At 37.1% G+C, this 17,260-nt stretch overlaps 1 long non-coding RNA gene across 3 annotated transcripts in view; it reads right to left on the reverse strand.

Annotated features, from left to right (window-relative positions):
• The window catches only part of LOC146545588 (uncharacterized), a 114,744-nt gene that overhangs the window by 75,195 nt on the left and 22,289 nt on the right, over positions 1-17,260 (reverse strand). Inside the window, exon 4 of one of the 3 annotated variants that reach the window (XR_014881253.1) lies at positions 453-596. The exons of the other annotated variants lie outside the window; for them this stretch is intronic. This is a non-coding gene — a long non-coding RNA (uncharacterized LOC146545588). The remainder of the gene's footprint in view (positions 1-452; positions 597-17,260) is intronic. 3 annotated transcript variants of the gene reach the window in all.

Genomic DNA, 17,260 nt, shown 5'->3' on the forward strand with positions numbered 1-17,260 from the left:
AGATAACAGCAGGACAAGGAGAAACGGTTTTAAATTGAGGGAAAGAAGATTTAGGTTGGATATCAGGGGGAAATTCTTTACAGAGAGAGTGGTGAGGTGCTGGAACAGCCTGCCCAGAGAGGTTGTGGATGCCCCGTCCCTGGAGGTGTTCAAGGCCAGGTTGGATGGGGCCCTGGGCAGCCTGCTATAGTATTAAATGGGGAGGTTGGTGGTCCTGCCTGTGGCAGGGGGACTGGAGATTCATGATGCTTGAGGTCCCTTCCAACCCTGGTCATTCTGTGATTCTGTGTGAACTGCTAATGACATGCACAGAGCTGTATTTGATCCTCTGCTGTACTCTTACCATCATTCATTTGCATCCGCATTCCTTTGTCACAACATCACAGCATTAGGACCAGTCCTGTGATATGACTTAAGTTTGGTATAATGCAATTTTGCAATAAGGCAATTACCTTGTTATTCTGTCTGGATTCGTATGTTGTAGAGTGGTGACGACTTGGAAGAAATGTCTGAATGCTGTGAAGTCATAAGGTGGTTTCATGATCATGAAGCACAGATTCTTGGCAAGTAAAGATTGCTGTTGTGTATGACAGATCCTTGAGATGGGGTTTTGAGAAAAAAAGAAGAAAAAAAAAAGTGATGGGCAGAAGTTACCTTCAAAATAGAGATTTTTCTGCTCACAGGCTTAATTTGAAACTTGATATATCCTGAAAAATCCAGCCAGCACCAATAGGTGTTATTTCCCAAGGGCTCTCTAATCAGGTTTCAAATTAAATAAGAATGAACATAAGTTGTAAAAAAACCTCTAGTATGTTTGAGAAAGTATTGGAATGTTTTCTTTGGAACCATTTTGAATTTGTTCTTTAATTAACAAAAGATTAGCACAAGAAGTATGCTGGTTTAAGTGGCTAGCTAACCCAGAGATTTGCTGGAAGAACAAGTGACACTTTTTACTTCAAGCAATTGAAGTCTGAATGCACAGATAGCAGCCTTGTCAGAGAGAACTGAAATTACAGATCAAGCATGTTACCAGGCTTATGCTTGTGGCATGAAAGAAAACCAGACAATGGAAATTGATTCTGCTCATGCAGTTTTTTTTCTAATCACATCTTTTTTGAGTGAAGGACTGCATACACTTCACATGCTATTCTTCATGGTCAGAAGGAGGGTAATGGATGGAGGTCAGGAAGGTCAGTCAGTAATTCTTTTTGGATAGTGCAGCTTGTTAAATTTAAAAAGAGTGAGGGAATTCCAGCCACGACAACTTCTGACAGCCCCACTTGTGTTTGTCACTTCAAGAGCGTTGAATGCTAGGTCACATGTGAACTGTGAATAGGAGCTAATTCAGTGCTGAATCAATCATAAAGTTTTAAAAATATTTGGGTCCTTGGAAAGGAAAAATGTGAAGAGAAAATGATACTAAAAAATAAAATAAATAGGAGGGAATTCTCACTGTCCCTAGCAAAATTAAGATTTCATTGTGTGAAATGAATCAGAAATGGCTCCTATTCTTGAAGCTTCCCTACAGTAAACCCCAATCATGTACTGAAGACTGTTCTCACTGTAAATGAAGGATCAGGAAAGGTCAAAAAACCAGGAAACTTGCAGAGACATGTTCTAATTAGTCTCTTTCTGCATTCTCATGGCATTAATCTCTCAGTGACATTGAGGCAGGAGTCAAGTCTGTCCAGCAGCATCTCAAACCATCTGCTTTAGTAGGGCTAGTTATGCTTCATTTATTTTGATTCCTCTGCATTCCATCTGACTTCCAAATTTGTCTTTGGTTCTGGCTATCCAATCGCAAATCTAGACATGTGAATGTGCCCTGGTAATGACGCACAGCCTTCCTGGTGATGATGTAATTTCTCCCATTATCCCAGTTTTGGGGTAGAATTTAGTCCTACCAGTCATTCACATGAAGCATCGATAACATCTGCTCATCTTCTTTTTTTTCCTAGTCTTGTCTCCCTTTCCAAGCACCATCTGTTTCAGAATACTTGCACATTTCTGAAATGGCTCTATTCATTCTAGGTTTTTTTTTCAAAATTTTATTCTTGCCTTTTCAACAAGTTCTGTAGATCTGTGCTTCATTTTTGTTCGAAAGTCTGCCTACCAGATTTGGATCTTTTCAGAATTTCATGTTATCTTGGTTCTGTTGTGCCTTAATTCTCTTTCAGTGCCTTGCTTCTAAAGTCTTTCTTACCCTCTCTGTTCCCAGAAATTCACTTCATTGCTACTCTGGAGAGAACTGATCATAATATTTCTATCTGACAGTGACTCTTGCAAAGTCAGTACACTGACAGATCTCTCCAGGGTGAAGTGTAAACTATACATGCTGTTACATTCAGTGAACTTGTTTTCTTTCTTTTTCCCCACTCTGCTAACTTCAACTACCTTTGTCTAATCACTAAAAGAATTAGTGGCATTCCACAGATGCAGAAGCTTTTTGAAATAAAAATATAACATTGTTCTTTAGATATATTTTAGAATTATAGAATTGTCTAAGGAACAGTTAAAATAAGCTAGGCATTCTTCTAAATCACGGACGATGCTTAAACATTTTAAATTTACCAGGAATTGTGTTGCTTTTTTTCCTTCAAAAAGCTATCTATTAAAGGCTCTTCATATTCATCCATTAATCTTTTGGTAGAGAGAAAGGCATATACTATCTATTCCACATTTCACATTGATTTTGTTTTCAGAGAGAAACTAGGCTTTATACCCATGCAAACATGTTTGTGATTCAGAATTGCGATTAGTTTTCCTTATAACCTGAAATGTGTTTTGTGACCTTTGGTTTGCTATACTCCAAGTACAACAATCATACGGTCTTTGGCCATCAAATATTCACAAGTTTGTTTCTGAAACACTAGAAGACTCCACAGTGAAAAGTACTCATAAAGCTTATTGTTAATGATGTCCAATATAAAGAAAATGCATTGTAATAATCTTTTTTTTTTCCGCACTGGTCTTCAGGTAGTGTCTTAGATGTATTTTTTGCAAAAAAAAATTTTCTAATTTACTTCTGTTCATTTCCATTAGAACAGATGCCATCGGTTCAGTCACATACATGAAGCATTCAGTGTTCTTCTTAAGGCAATTCATTCAGATGATTAAGACACCGAACTATTCTCCATAAACTCCCTCTATAATCAATCAGTGGAGGTGGGGGCTCCTACAGATGACAATTGATAGCAGGAGCTTAACTAATGTGTCCATAATTATGACTGCACTGATAAAAAGGAGGAATTAAAATATATTGCACACAGATTTTTCTAGCACTGCCCACGCTTTTTCACATAGCACTGATCAAGATGATCTTGACGTAATTTTTATGTCCACAGTTCAAATCACCTTAAGTATTCTGATAACCTGTGACTGACTCCCATACTGGTGCTTTCATAAGTATTTCATGTTTGATGACTATTTGGTGGTGAGCCAAAGTGGTAACAAATATTATTCATACTGTCCAGATAGAGTGGCTGCTACTGATCATGAACCAACACTGGATTGCAACTTTGAGGAGTCTTGTAAGCTCACTCCAGAACAAAGCTTGGTGGCAATCCAAAGTACACAAAATAAGAAGGAGCAGAACTTTGCACTAGAGTGCAGAGGTAAACACCAAAGGTGCCTCAGCAACTTTGCTGCTAAGAATGTGCTTAATGCATTTGAAAATTAGAAGGGTTTGTATCTGTCTTTTCTAAAAGTCACTATTACACTTATTTTTTCTTGTACTAATTTCTTCTCAGACAAAGTTTTAATGTTGTTTCAAAATTTTGAAGACTTTTTATATTCCATTATGCCTTTTTTGACTGTAGTTAGTGTTTTCACATGCATAAGAAAGGTCATTATGGAAGAAAATTTTAAGTTTTGTGATTTTATTTTGGAAGTCATTTCAGTTGAGATGAGTTCTTCATTGAACAAAAGATGATGTAGGTTTATACATGGTGCTTGCGCAGAAACCACTGAGGCTACAGCTGACATTCAGCCTTTCTTTCAGCCCAGAATGTATATTGTTCAACATCACATTACTTTGTCATTGAATAAGGCCTTAATCTGAGGAGACTGTAACAACTAACATTTATTTATTTCTTCTTCCTATTTGTTCACAGATCTCTCTTCTTTTATTTTCTCTCCATTTCGACAACTATTAAATCTCTGAAATTAAGGGGAAAGGTGTTTCTTACAGCTCAGCAGCACATCAGCTCAGCCACCTATATCCTCACTTCAATTTTATTTTTTTCTGCATTGAAATATCTTAAACTGTTGGCTTTCTGACAGTTTTAAGCTCCTACCTGAAATATGCTGGGGCAGGTCTGGAATTATGATTCCTTTTTGCATTACAAATTCATTGCTTGTGCATGCTTGTCATGTTGTAATGCATCTGCACTTTGATGACAAGATCCAACTTTTGCCTATTTTCATTAGCTTTCAGTGGTGGACTGAGAAGTGCTTTTTTTTTTTTTTTTTTTTTTTTTTTCCCTTTTCATGAAGAGCATGTAGAATGTGCTGAGCAGAAACAAAATACATTACACTGTAATTCGCTGGAGTACTGTGTGCCCTTCATTCAAGTTGCATGACAGCAAATGCCTTCCCTCTACCAGGTCACAGTTTGAATCTGTGCCTTCTTTCCATTCCCCTGGTAATTTGTTATTTTTGTTCACGAAATGCCAAGTTTATTTGTAACTGCAAAACTCTGTGCATTCTTGCCAGCTGGGCCATTCATTTCTGTTCCTTTCTTCCTCCTCAAGCCAGTCAAGACACACATTCTTTCCATGATATGCTCTCAAGTGATATGCCTAATTCAATTTTAAATGTCTTATATAAATGAGCTCTGCTTCAGAGACTACTTAATACTATTTTAAGGCCAGGTTGTGACTTAGATTTTGCATACCCATACATCACATAAGTCATATGAAACTTGGTTTGAGGTATAAAGAATTTCAGCTCCTATATTAAAGAGAGATACAAAAGAGGTGTTGGAAAAGAGTGAACTTTTTGTTCTCCACTTTCAAGTTAGAGACTAGAAAACTGGTGCAGGTGCAAGGTAATTGCTGCAGACTGAGTGAGCAATATTTGTTGAAAAGAAGAAATGAACGTGACTTCTTTTACCTCCTGTAGCTTCTCTGAGGCTCTCTTTCTTGTTCAGTTTGCATTAAAACTGGCTGCTATGCTGATAATTAGAAGGTATCTTTACATGTTTATCCTCTGAATACAGTCCTCTGAACCCTACAAGAGAAATTTCCTTTTCTAGTTATACATTTTAATTGAAGCTTGGGCATTTACTGAACAAATAAAGACTTTACTTGCTTGTCCTAGCTCAGTTTGTGAATGAGACTCCTATAGTGTTTTAAGTAGAAATATTACAAAATCAAACTGAACTTGTTAAAACCAGAAAGAGAAAGGTAGGGGCAATAAGTTTTTTCTTTTCTGTTAAGATTTTTCCAGCAGCTGTAGATACACTGCAAACTGAGCTCTATCATCATAGTTCCCAGAACAGCACCAATGTTTGATATGTATGTAAGACTAAGAACAGCCACTTCTGTCAATGTGGTCTTTGTGGCTTTGTCTCTGGGGGCTGTGTAGTGTGTCGCCTCATGGAATATAGAGTTTGAAACTGGGCTGAGAGATCCCAATGCTATTTTAGATCTCTTGTTTACACCTATTAGATGTGAACAAATGTGAAAAGTGTAAGGACTAGCATACAGCTGGACTGTCCTAGTTTCAGCAGAGAAATAATCGCCTTGTAACTATAAGTAGGCTTTATTTCTGATACACTTAAAGCCTAGCGGACAAAGCTGAATGTACTTTGTTAGTTTATGGATCATGACAAGTCAAACTAAAATAAAACACTGTACATAGGTTGCTCCAAAAGTAATATTACCTATTTGTTTCCATGGAAACTATAACAGATACAAAGATCGCAATAACGCTATTTGACAAAGCAAATTCTCAGCTAAAAAAAACACTCTTTTTCAACATAATCATCATTAGCTGTGTATTTTCACCAGAAAAGAAAAGAGTGTGCATGTTGCACTCATGAAGATCTATACCAGCAGAGTCAACCCACTGTTTCTGTCACCACTGTTGAAACACACCACCAACAGCCTCACTGTTCTCACATCCGCTGGTTGATCTTCATAAACATTCATCAAGCACTGATGAATGTCAATGAGTGCCATTTTTTCCACATGGAGGAATTCACTTCCACTCCTTTGCTTCATTTGCGCTTTCATGTCAGATACCATTTTGTCAAATTGCCTCTCTGCTACCATCTGTTGGGGGGATGCTTCAACCTCTACTGCCATACCACCGATGTCCACCTCTGACATTGTGCACCAACGTAATAAAATAGGAGTCTCGCCTACCTCTCCTTCACCTCCAAACTTCTGTACATAGAATTAGGGCTCACAACCTATACTCTTCTAGGGATTGGCTTTGGCTGATTTACCTCTTTAAGACACATTGCTGTCTCAGTGGTTTGCTCAAGTGAAAAAAAAAACTCAGCTTTTATTTTTCTATGAAAACATGACTGTACTTCACTAACAGTTTCATTTGCCTTATGTAGTGTCAGCTTTCCTTCTTTTTGTATATTCAGCAAAGTCATAGAAAGACAAGCATCTTAGAAAAAAACTATTTTTTTTACTACAAAAATTTCACAGTGCTGAAATTTCAAACAAATCCAGGTAAACTGAGTTCCTCTTTACATTCTTCCTTCTGCTACAGGAAGTTCTTGTTTATTTAAGGCCTCTTAAATACTATTTTGCCTTTGATGTTTCTTTTGCCAGAAATAACTCCACAGAGCAACAGACAATACTTTCCAGGTGGAATAAGAAGCCAGCATACAGATTACTCTCATTCTGGGTGCAAGCATAGTGAGCTATAAAAGAAAAATTAGGTTTGTGGTACTTTTTCTCAACTTGGATGTTCTCAATTCAAAAAGAGTTTCTTCTGGAACAAAACAAAGGTCTTGATGAGGCTTTCAAAAATAAGTAAAAACTGACTCACTAGTTCCTATGTAGCAGTCAACAAGCTTCTACAGACAAAGAAACTGTGCTGGAAACCGATTTGTAAGAAAGAAATAGTATAGTGGTTGTGTTTTAATTGCACTGTTCCTTCATCCTGTTTAAGTGTATCTAATTCAGGATGTGAATTTTGTCTCCAAATGTAATTAATGCAGTCTTGTTTATTATCAGCCCAAATTACTGCCAGTGACTATTATGAGAATTAAAGGCTTTATTTTAAGAGACTTCGAAAAATAATTTAACTACATATTACGAAAGGAAAAGTTAGGAAAGGAAAAGTGTGACATCATTCAATTACTATTCCTGAGCCCATTTGACTTGTGACAGCTCATTTGACTCAGTAGTACAAACAACCAGTTTGTTGGGGGTTTTTTTGTAATGAAATTATTATAAGTTGTCTGTTATCACAGCTCTTTTCCATCTGGCTTACTATCGTTAGACAAAATATGATGTCTGACTCTTTTTATTTTGTTGTAGGGTTTACTAAGTTCTAAGAAGTTGAGTTAGCTGGCCATACTAGCTAACTCTGCAGTCCATCAATACATGTTATTTCGTATTTGTTCTCCTTTCCTGGTCCATAAACTCTATTTTTTCTCCTTAAAATAAGTTTCTTCTTTTCCACACAAGTAGTGAGATCAGAAAATGATTATATGGGCCTGTTTCTTCTTTGTTCTTTACTCGTTTCAACTGCTATTGACTTCAAAAAAACAGGATCAGGGTTCATACAAACAGGGAACAACCTAGCTGTGCATCATCAGGTCTTGACTTCGAATGTCAATACTAAAAACCTGTATTGCTATGTCTGCTTTCTTGATTGGTTGGGGAAACGTCTTTCACCATGAAAAACTTATGTGATGAACATTCAGACAGCACACAGAGGAATGATAACAATATAGATGCAATATCACAAGCTTTTTTGTATCTGGTGAGTTGAAGCAGCCTTCAGGTGGATTAGAATACCAAGCAGACATGCTATGGCTGTGATCTCTCTTGCATAGCAGGAGTAGCCCAGCTTTTGCAGCTGTTTATCAATAAAGATGATGCACTCTGAGCTGTGACTGTGATGTTTTGGTCTACCTCCATAAGTTTTTTCTTTTAATACAGACTTCCCTTAATAAAAATATCAAATAAGGTATTTTAATTTCCTGGGATTCCTGAACTGAGTTTTATTGGCTATGCCAAAAATTTTGCATTAGCATTACCTTGCTTTAACAAATCTTCAATATATGTCACCTGCCATGCAGCTGAGGATGTTTCTTTCATTCCTTTGTCTTTTCCTTTCTTTGTAAAATATTAGAAATTAATTGTGTGTTTGTTTGTCAGTGATTAACTGATTTCATGCTTTTATCCCCATTCCCTCAACTGCTCCCCATAACACCAGCACACCAGATTCCTCACCTGTTCTGTTGCCCTTTTCTGGACACACTCGAGGGCCTTGGTGTCTTTTTTGTCACGAGGGGCCCAAAACTGAACGCAGTATTTGAGGTGCAGTTTCACAAGAGCTGAGTACAGGGGGAAAATCACCTCCCCTTTTCTGCTGGTGACACTACTTCTCATACAGGGCAGGATGCCATTGGCTTTCTTGGCCACCTGCGCACTTTACTGTCTCATGTTCAGCTGAGCATATACCAATACCCCCAGATCCTTTTCCACTGCTCAGCTTTCCAACCACTCTACTTCAAGTCTGTACTGATGCATGGGATTTATGTGACCAAAGTGCAGGACCTGACATTTGGTCTTGTTGAACTTCATCCCATTGGCCTCAGCCCATCAATCCAAGCTCTCTGGGTCCCTCTGTAGGGTCTTCCTACCCTCAGGCAGATCAACACTTCCTCCCAGCTTGATGTCATCTGCAGGCTTACCGACGACGAGCTTAATTCCCTCATCCAAATCGTCAATTTGTAAAATTATTAAGCAAGGTGGTCTCCAGTACCAACCTCTAGGAGCACAAGTTACCAGCTGCATTTAACTCCTTTCACCCAGCTGTCCAGCCAGTTCTTTACTCAGCAAAAGAAAAGGTAGCACTTCTTCATTCTGTAGGACTCTCATGCCTACTAAATCAGAGGCTGGTGTTGTCCCATTCACTTGGCATGACTGTCACAGAATTACTAGTGAGTTTTAGGAACACTGGTAGTATTGCTGATTTTATGTTGCATTTAATGCTGTTATCTCCTCTTGCACCCATACCAGCATGTTGTTTTCTGACTTTCATTGAAATATACACAAAATAACAATTTAGAGCAGCCTTTTCCTGGCTTCTGAAAAGCTGTTAATATAGGCTTTGTTTTTTAGCTGTTGATGTGTTGTTACTCAAAATCATCTGAGATATTTTAGGTGGTGTATTCAAAAATTGCATTTCCAAACCAAACTCCAACATATAACTTCCTTTCATTGCTCCAATTACATTTTAATTAGTTTCTTCTGGTTTCAGGAAGAAGCTGTCAAATCTATAAATGCTGTCAAAATACAAAATTAGAATATCCTGACTGTGATTGGTACCTATAGGTATCTCTGTTTTCTTTCAGGTCTTCTCCAATACCTCTTTTCAGGTTATAGTTCTTATCTCTTTGCTTGCTGTGCATAAGACTCTGAAATCTTCATTCCTTATACCTGGTCCCATTGAGTCAAATGAACTGTTAGAACTGTTTTTTCTGTGACAGTTCATTGACGATCTTAACACCAAGCCATGTTCAAGAGGAAAATGAAAACTTGCCTGGGTTCCTGTCTCTCTTTGACATGGAAACCTGGAAAGGAGGGTTGTGTGGAGCAGATGCTTATTTTGGAGAAACTTTTTTTGGAGGAGAAACTGCTGTTTTGGAGGGTTTACCTTTGTTAAAGTAGGATTGTGGCAGGGAGACTTATCAAATAAGCCTTGTGAGACGGAAGATCTCCTTAGTCAACAAGCAGCCAGAAACAGCTCTGGGAAAGAGCAGTTGTCTTTCTGATCCTTTTCTCATAACCTCTTCTCTTCTTTGTGGGAACAGTTGCACTTTTTATCTAAATATTGAGGGGAAGAGATGTGTGAGTTCCATTATTTGGTGTTGGTAAGCTGCACTGCGTTCTCCTGACTGGAAAAGCAATTATTTGCTCCATCAAAAAAGCATAAATTTGTTTTCTGCTGATAGAGCTCTCCAGCTAAGCTTTGCTTCCTTAGGCACCGTCTTCATTAAGAGAGAGAACTATTCTGGATCACAAAGAGAGCTCCTTGTGAGGATGTTGGGCTGTGCATGACCTCAGGAAGGAGCAGTCTTCCAAATCCTCTATTCTTTTCTTATGGTTGTATTATTATTGTATTATAGGATCACAAAGGTTGGAAAAGACCACTACGATCATCCAGTCCTGCCATCAACCCACCCCCACCAAGACCACTAACCATATCCCTCAGTATCACATCAGCACAGCTCTTGAATACTTCTGCTGGGCTGCATGCAAGGCTAAATACAGATAGAGGAAACATTTCCTTTCCAGGTCAGGGAAAAGAAACATGTCTAGGTATTTTGAAGGTGTTTTGTTGTTGTTATTTTTTGCTACCAGTGGGTTGTACTGCCCCTCCTTGCAAATCTAATACTAGATGAATGATGAGCTAGGACTGCATGCAGTTGGAATGGTATAGACTTGAGTACTGCCAGATTCAGTTTGTTCTTTCCAGATTGCTAAAGCTTACTTTCAAAGGTCTCTTTATTGGAGATTTTCCATTGTGTATTTAAAGCCGCTGATACACTGATACTTGCTCTCAATTAAATGAAAACAAAATGCTGTTACTTTGTAATTTAAGGAGGACCTTTCAATAAAAATATGTTTACTAACAGTTACACATACAGAAGCATTTTAAAAATACTTTAAGTACACTGCAATTAACTAAAGGTGTAAAATGAAGTTGCCTGTGTTCACTGCTTTACTGGGAAGGCCTCAAATTGCAAGGACTATCAGAGTTGCTGGGCTGCTTTTGCACATATATGACCAATAAAATTAGGAACCTTATCTCTGGGCAAAAATGTTTCTATTTTGGGGGAGTTTAGAGAATTCTTTTATCTAAGAAATATGCAGTATTTCTAAGTATTTCATATCTAAGAAATATGCAGCTTAAACAAACATTTATCTCTTTAGAGTTTCAATTAAGTGCTCATACATGAAACACATGCATTTTTCTAGACTTTTCAAAAATTGTTTTCCACAGTATACTCATGTATAGTGCAAGAAATTTTGAAAACCTAATGTGGATTCCTAAGAAGTACAAAAAATGTCGGAAAAAATGCTAATAAGGTTTATGCAGTCAAATTACAAAGAAATAGATTTGGTTTTGGTGGAAATTACATTCACACCAGGACATGTGAGTCTATAATTATAAATATAATCCCTCTACAGTTCATGAAACTAAAATATTCAATGGGCGTACAACAGCAGTGCAATAGTTTTATGAGAAATAGAAGTGTATTTCTGCATGCAGCTCTTCATTTCCCATCAGAAAAGCTGGTTAACTTAGTTTTGTACTGGGTGTCTGTGTTGTGGTATTGTCGTTCCTCTCTTGATACTTCTAAGACCTTGGAAATCAGAGATGAGTCACTGGAAGGAACTTTGAGCATTTCTAATAATGGGAATATCGTCAAAGGAAACAGATTATTTCTAAATATGTGTAAGTGAACTACACATAAAGTAATTTTTTTTACATGATGAAGTCAAACTAGCATAAAATATATATTGCAAGAGAGGGGTAATTTACTTCAGCTACGTGACCTCTAGAACATAAGTCCCTTAAGTAGCATATTATCGGTGGTCATGGTCTCTACTTGTCTCTTCAGTCATTTCACTTCACCAGAAACTGACTTTGCTATCTGTGAAAACTGAGCAGATTCTGTTGAGTCTGTTCAATCATTTAAATTAAATTTAGGAAGAAAAGGCATTGAATTCATGGTATTTCAGGCATTCTGGAAGCTAGAAGTGAGATTACCAGAGGCTTTTTTTCCATAAGCAGGACCAAATGTATGCTAAGAGATTTGTATCTTGAGATGCTTCACATGATCTAGTTATATTATTATCAAATATTTCTCAGAAAAGCAATAATCTGGGAGGTTTGTTCCTTACTGTTAACAGTGTCAGCATGGCTACATGTAACCGTGTATTTTTTCTCCTTGTTGCACATTTCTGTACACCTTCCTCCTCTTCTTGAGGACACTGGGACAGCTAATCTCCCCTTCCTTGGGCCCCACTATCATTTGCCAGTATCTCTGTCCTGTCTTGCACTGATACTGGCAGGTGACTTTGGCAAGTTGGGTGAAAAGCTATCTGTTCCAAAAGCTGCCATCTTTGTCTTTTTGGACCAAGTGGGACAGTGGTCTGGCAGAGCATGATAGATAGTTTCAGGCAGAGTGAGAGCTTTCTCCTCTTGTCCACTTCAGTGAACTCACTGCATATGTACCCAGAAATTTATTTGTGCATGTGGAAGACCAAGCTTCAAAAATACTGTGTGGAGTTGAGGATAAAGACACTTGTTGACCCTTGCTGGGGTTGTGTAAAATTATCTGGTGAGCAGCAGGCAGGAGCAGGACCATAGTCCTCAAATCCCAATATCCTCAAAAAACTACTGAAAGATGTTTCCTTGTAAAGGAAAACTCTTGCTAAAAAGGAAAATGTGATTTTTAGATGTTTTCTTGCTGAAGGACCTTTAGAAATGTCAACAGAAAAGAAGCTGAAAAAAACCTAATTGGATCATTTAAAGAGGAATTAGGTATAAATCTGTCTGAAATTGATTGGAAATAAGTCTTGGATCACCTTTAGGGTCTTTCTCTGAATGTACAGAAGACTCAGTGGGAAATTGCCATCCTTTCCCACATTTAGCTTACTTAACAAACCCAGCTAGACCCACGTATCCTACTGTGTGTACACTATATGCAGACATTATATGTACACCTAAACAGAGTATAGATTATTTTATTTTTTATTTGTGTTATTTTCAATAAAAATATATCCACATTTTCATTAGAAACAGTGTTTTCGGTTGGGCTTGGAAATGTATTTATATATACCAAACAGAATCTGATCCAATATAGGGAATTTTACTCTATTTTTCTCTTATCAATTCATTAACAATTTGGTAAAATTTAAAAAAAAGGAAAAGCACTCTTGGAAAACTCTGTTAGCTATAAGTCCACAGCTTGTAATGACATAATAGGGCAATGACGACAAAGGGACAGAAGAGTGAATGAGTATTAAGTATTAAGGAATGAATAAATGTCCAAATATCTCTAAACTTCCCCAGTCATCTGACTTGTTTTATAGCACTAAAGTCTTGAGAAATCCTGTTGGATATCAGTAAATCCATTGCTCCTTGTACTTTAAACATGTAACTTACTCTTTATGTAAGATAGATATGACATAATATTATACATGATTTCTGATGAAAAAAAGGGATCTTGCAGATGCAAAGCATTTCACTGAAGTGTATTGTTTGTCTTCATAATTTCTGTCATATCTATTTTCAGCAGGCTTACATGCTACTTCTTTTCCCTGTCAGAATTATGCAGTATTTTTACCAACACAAATAAAGAAAAGTTAATAGAAAATTTCCAGCCATGAATAATGACTTCCGAACTTGTATACCTTTGGTTGATATACCACAGGACAATAAGTAAAACAAGCAACTAGTTGCTACTTCCCTTAAAATTACCCATTTCTATAATGATTACCAGCTAGCATTCAGAGATTCAAATTTTCTGTTCTTAGTCAGTATGTTTGTTCTCATTCAATATAATTGTATTATTGAAAACTGATTTAAAAATGTGTGTAGCAAAACTGTTTATTACACAGAGCAAAAAGAAATTTCAAATGTACTTCTATTTTATAAAAGACGTACATCTCTTCTAAATAAATTGTATATATATATTTCTGGGAGAGTTATAAAGTTTTTATTTAGTTTTTCTTATTCAGAATGCAAAACAGACAGAATTTCTTATGCTAAAGCAACATTGACTTTTGAACAGTACTCATTCTATGCACTTTACTGCCTTTCCTATTCTGTTCTGGAGATGCTACTGTTCAGCAGAACACTTCTTCCATTTGTTCCTATTATTTTACATGTTCAGACAAAACAAGAGAGACAGACAACACAAAAGAGGGATAGAAGTCTTGATATGCAAAGGTGGGGAGATATTCTGTGTGACAATTTTTTTTTAGCTGCCCAGTTAGATTCTTCACATATCACTGAGGAACAGTGAAGATGTTAAAGTGAAGAACAATAATATAGAATTGTTTGCAAATTATGTGTAAAGTCACGAAAATCAGCTTGCACATTGTAAGCTGAGGAAGTGAGACAGGAATTTCATCCCAAGCAGAGAAGGGGAAAATAAAGGCTTCCTATGTTTTCTAGTGCAGGATTCCTGGGGAACAAAGAAGTGGCTCAGAGTTATGCAGAGTCCCTCCATTTGTCTTCTGCAGACAGAGAGTTTACAGACCGAGATTTATACTTAGAGAAGACTGAGTCTAAATCCGCACTAAAAAGTAAGTTTTCTTCTGGGAAATGCAAATAATTTGTGAAAATACCAGTAATTTACAGTTTACATGCTGCACTGTAAACAACAACCGTATATCATCATATGAATTATTTTATTCTTTTCAAATGTGTAAATGTAAACAAGAACATAAACATGTCTATTCTACATTTAAGCAGACTTTGCTTAAGGAATCCTATGATGTGACTTACATTCACATAAGATATTCGTCCAAAGGAAAAAGGGTGGGCTTTGTGGCCAGGCAAAGTAGATGCTCTCCCCACAGGAAGAGGCTTGAGGTGTCAAGATAGTGAATGCTGAGGTTTGTTATTAATTCTTTCCTAAACTAGGCTTATCTTAGCAGTTGTAAAGGCAGTATTTTGTTGGAAAACAAGTTGAGTCATGGTTTTGAACGTCCCAAACCTTGCTGCTATGCAGAGCTGCAGTCTTACTTCAGCAGTATTTCTACAGAGAAGTGCTCCAGGCACTGAAGATGTAGAAAACTTTGTTCTAAAGCAGTGTCCCTAGAAGGCCCAGCACAGGCAAAAGATTGTTGAATTGGTGGTTGCCTCATTTGACAAGGATAAACTATAAGATAACCTTTTCCCTTGACAGATAACTTAATCTTATGTTCAATCTCTAATTCAATCTCTTTTTTTTCTGCACAATAAGGATATTGAAATGAAAAATAAATGGTCTGATGACAAGACAGTATGTTCTTCCTTTGTTCAAGGCTGAACATGATCAGAAATATTAGCAACCTGAGTGGACAGGGGTAGTACAAAAATCACAACATCATTGATCGCTTCAGTAACATAATTCTGCGTTCAGACTGTGGTCTGACTGGTTTTGATGTAGCTGAACAACCGAAGCTTGGATCTGAAATTTTCTGCTGTATAATCCAGCTATCCGACTGCCCCCATGTGTGTGGATCATTTCGTGTTTTCTTTTTCAATTCCTAAGTAGAATAGGTTCTGTCCTACAGTTCATTTTCTCATCTCTGTTTACAAATTCCAGTTTGATGGAGGTACGTATTAAAAAATTGTATTCTTGTTCTCAGACTGACAATTATTCCAGAGATGTCTAACTTTAAATAAAACTGACTAAAGCCACTGTTCCACCACCTACCACTCATGGGAACACTAAATACAGTTGTGAGCCATGTGTTAAACTCTTCAAGGATGCAGTTATGTTTGTACTCTGGTTCATTCTCCTCAGGTTTTGGCTTCTTTCATTTGAGCAATTATTATTTTTAATATTCCCATTTGAAAACTGAAAATTATTTTGGGGAACATGGGGATCTTATTACTGTTTTTGTGTCCTGTTTGTGTGTCATGCTATTTCAGTGGCATGTATTGACCAAGACAGCTCTGCTGGAAGGAGCCCTTCCTGTATCATGTGTTGATGTAAGTAGTCAATCAAACAGCTGGTGTTTCTTCAATATCATTTCATTTCACCCTCTAAGATAACAAGACTCCCTGTCTGTCATGCAAGCAAGCAGACAAGGAATTGATGTTATGGCATTCTAGATTCTAGCATTTTTTATCTTTAATTTTTTAACCCAGTAGAACTTTTTTAACAAATCTAGCTAGCCATTAGCATACATTAGCAAAACCATGTCTAAAACAGCAGATTAATTTTTAAGTTCAATATGTAATCCATTAATTCTTAAAAAATCAATCCCATGTGCAAATAATCTGAGATTTTTTTTGCAGTGAGCAAGCTGTTATTTACACATTAACGTCTCCTGAACAGACAGTTTCTATAGAATATCAGGAAACAGACATAGAAATGAACATGGGAAAATTCTGGGATAGAACCAAGTAGATGCATTTTGCAATTGGCTATGCAGAAATATTCCATAGAAGAGGTAGGATCACATGTAGTACAAATCGTTTGCTTCTGTGAGTTGGCAGAAAATATAATTAAAATGAAGAAGTGACATCTTATGTGACAGAACCTGAGTAGGCAGCACAGCATTTATCACCTCCTGTTCACTAGATTTTCTTTTTTAAAATTAGTGAGATTTATCTTATATGACGCCTACTCATGCTCTTGCTGGCATGAACGAAAACAACAAAAGAAGTGAAGTGTAGCTCTGTAATTAATAGCATGAGTTACCGCAGCCAACATGAAGGGACAAACTTATCCCTGGTGTTATGGAAAAAGAGCCATAGAAGAGTGGATAGTGGTTCACAACTGTAGTACTTTCTGAGGTTATTTTTGTTTGCTTTTTTGGCTTTGTGCTCAAAAGTTCTTCTTCTATTTAGGGAGAGCTATATATTGAGCTATTTTCTACCAAGTGGGGACTTAGATAGTGATTTCAGCTGTGTAAATTTGAAGTTATTCTGCCAGAGTCAGTTAAGTCATTCTGGGTTTATACTTGTAAGCCTTTGATCAGAATGTGTCAGTGAACACGAAGATACGACACATGAAAATCAATGGTTGATGGTGCTGTTTTTCTTGCAGGCTGAGCATTTTGACTTCTTGCTTGCTTGGTTTTCTGTGCTCAGTTTTCTGATTCAACCAGGCTCTGCACTGAGACCACTAACATTACCTTTTTAAGAGATGTGGTATTTGGCTATTTCTGACAACAAAACCAGAGCAAAATAAACCAAAGCTAATTTAACTTAGTTTAAATTTAGAAGATTCAAACAATCAGATACTTGGAATTAAAAGAGAAATGAAGCAGTACCTTCACAGAAATCAGTACATAAGAGGAGGTATAGAACAGGACAGATTAAAGACAGG

Source organism: Meleagris gallopavo, chromosome 1, assembly GCF_905368555.1.
Source record: "Meleagris gallopavo chromosome 1, MGAL_WU_HG_1.1, whole genome shotgun sequence".
NCBI lineage: Eukaryota > Metazoa > Chordata > Aves > Galliformes > Phasianidae > Meleagris > Meleagris gallopavo.